General features: G+C 39.7%; 1 non-coding gene across 1 annotated transcript; it reads left to right on the forward strand.

Moving 5' to 3' along the window:
• Positions 1–2258: 2258 nt before the first annotated feature.
• LOC131257151 (small nucleolar RNA R71) lies at positions 2259–2365 on the forward strand. Its single transcript, XR_009177166.1, has one exon. It is a non-coding gene; the product is annotated as a small nucleolar RNA R71 (small nucleolar RNA).
• The last annotated feature ends 691 nt before the right edge of the window (positions 2366–3056 follow it).

Here is a 3056-nt window from a genome sequence, read left to right on the forward strand (position 1 = left end):
TCAACACATTTCGAAGTATCAGACTTTGGTTCCATTGTCAGCTCCTCCTCCTTTAATGGTAGACAGTGAGGATATAGGGAGGGAGGGGCTTTAGAATAACGTTTCTCTTGATCAGTGATGACTACCGAGATGTTGTCTTGTGAGGCATCCACTATTTCATGTATCATGGGATCATTTAAATCTGCAAAATGTGCCAAACAATCATCTAAAGAGTCGAAACATTCAGTTGAAAGGAGTTCATTCATCCTATCGAGATCTGTGATGATATGTCTAATAACTCCTTTATCTTCTTCGAGAGTAGAAATGAGCATACTCTCTTGTTTGTTCTCAAGGTGAGATGAAATCACCACTGGGTATGTCTCTTCTTGACCTAAATAAGCATATTTTAAATCAGAGGGTAAAGGTTTTAGGTCAAGCTTCGGTGGCTTAAGGTTAGACAATAGAGGCACGACATCAGTTTGGTGTAATTCTTTAAATTGTGGCCTCCACTAGTTAACTTCAAGTGCCAGTGAAGTATTAAGCAAGGCACACCTCTCCCTAATTATGTCATCATCCAAGTCATAGGAGTATGCTGGGCACGTCTCTAGAGGGTCAGAGGATATGGTCAGAGGTGTTCTATCTTCCACGAAAGAATTAATCATGTTAATCTCATGAAAATTGTCATCATCCTCTGAGTTTCTGCTGTTATTGAAAACGATATTTGACTCCAATGTCATATTCCTGAAGGTCATAGTCATGACACCATTCCTGCAATTGATAATTGTGTTTGAAGTGGCAAGGAATGGGCGACCAAGAACGATGGAAATTTGAGTACTCATGTTATTGATGGGTTCGGTGTCTAGGATGATAAAATCTACAGGGTAGTAAAATCTATCGACCTGAACCAACACATCCTCAATTATCCCTCTTGGTACACGAATAGAGCGATGAGCAAGTTGTAGTGTGGTTAGGGTGGGTTTAATTCACCCAAACCTAACTGTTTGTATACCGAGTAGGGAATCAGATTGATGCTCGCTCCTAAGTCAAGAAGTGCGTGATCAATTCGATAGTCCCTGGTTACACATGATATGGTTGGGCTACCCGGATCTTTAAATTTCTGCGGCACGTCTTGCTTCAAGATGGCACACACTTTCTCAGTCAAGAAAATCTTCTTTTGAATACTTACTGTCGTTTGGTCATGCATAGGTCTTTCAAGAATTTGACATATACAGGTATTTGTTTTACGACATCAAGTAGAGGAATGTTGACTTTCGCTTGTTTCAACACCTCTAGAATATCTTGAGAGTTAGAGAGAGGTTTTGGTGTAACCAACCACTGGGAAAATGGAGCATCTGGCTTCTCTAGAAGTTCCGATTCTAATTTTTGTAGGGCATCACTAGATCCATTATTGTTGTCCTCTTCTGATTCTTGAGGCTTTTCAGGCCTAACCGGAAGGGTTTTATCAATAATCTTCCCACTCCTAAGAGTGGTGATGGATTTAGCATGCTCTGTCTGATTTGAAGAGCTTGGGTTGCCAACTTCATATTGCAGCTTTGGATTGGGAAGAGGTTGAGCTGGAAGGCTCCCCTTGTTCCCAATCGTATATTCAGCTTTAAGTCCTTGTAATGTTTTGTTAAGGTCTTGCAAGGTTTGTAGCATACCCTGATTGAAAAGATCTTTCTTTTCAAAATGTTTTAGAATCGGATCCTCTTGAGGTTTCTCTTGTTGTTGTTATGAAGTTTGATTAAAGAAATCTTGAGGGGTAGCAGTTTGTCCATTCCTCCAACTAAAATTTGGATGAGTTTTTCAACCAGGATTATACGTATTAGAGGTAGGTTTATTGAAAGGTCTTTGATAGTTATTTATGACATTGGCTTGTTCATTCAACACTTCTCGAAAGGCAGGTATTGTAGGACAATTTTCAGTTGTGTGAATGTTGTCATCACAGACACCACAAATAATTTCATTAACCTTATCCTTCTTAATTTCCTTCCATGGCCTCGAATTTTCTTATGAGATTAGTCACTTTATAATTGAGATCATCCTATTCTTTCAAAAGATACAATTCACCTTTCTCCTTAGATTGAGACGGCCTAGACGTGGTGATTGAATTTGGGTACTGGTCCCATGATTGTGTTTTTTCAGCAATGTTATTGAGGTAATTGCATACCTCATCAACATCTTTACTCATGAATTCTCCATTAAACATTATCCCGACCAATTGGCGCATGGAAGATGTCAGTCCATCATGAAAAAATTTTGTAATGCGCCATATTTCAAAGCCATGTTGTGGGCATGAACTGACAAGATCCTTGAACCTTTCCCAACATTGGAAGAATGTTTTATCCTCCTTTTGGGCGAAGTTCATGATTGCTTTTCTAAGGGTAATCGTTTTATTATGTGGAAAAAATTTCTTTATGAATTCCCTCTGCATATCATTCCATGTGCCAATGGATTTAGGACGCAATGAATGTAACCACGTCTTAGCCTTCTCCTTTCAGGAAAGGGGAAAGAGTTTCAGCCTGACTGTATCCTCAGATACATTAGGAAAGTATAAAGTGGCTATGATCTCATCGAACTCTTTTAAATGTAAGTATGGACTTTCTGATCCAAGCCCATGGAATTTAGAAAGGAGTTGGATAACCCCTGGCTTGATGTTCATATGTACTGTATTTTTAGAAAAAATCATGCATGAGGGCGTACTTACCCCCGCCGGTTGTAAATAATCTCGTAAAGTACAAGGCGGTGGTACTTGATGCACCTCATTCTCATCCTGAATGTCATCCATCCTAGGTGGAGGGAGTTGATTTGCGGCCATTACTTCAACTAACTCTAGGGATCTCGAGCGGTGTCTAATCTTACGATGGACAGTCAGCCCCTCAACTAATTCTCCTTCGGTCAAGAGACGTCGAGCATTATCACGAACCTACTTGGGCATAAAACATTCACAGCCCCCAAATTAGATCTTAAACCTAGACCTAAGAGGAAGAATAGAAAGGAAATCTAGAAATAAAGAGGAAAGATGGAAAGAAGTTACTGAATTCGAAGTCCTAAGTGAAGATTCTGCAAACCAAAAC

The sequence above is a fragment of the Magnolia sinica genome, chromosome 9, assembly GCF_029962835.1.
Source record: "Magnolia sinica isolate HGM2019 chromosome 9, MsV1, whole genome shotgun sequence".
In the NCBI taxonomy this organism is placed as follows: domain Eukaryota; kingdom Viridiplantae; phylum Streptophyta; class Magnoliopsida; order Magnoliales; family Magnoliaceae; genus Magnolia; species Magnolia sinica.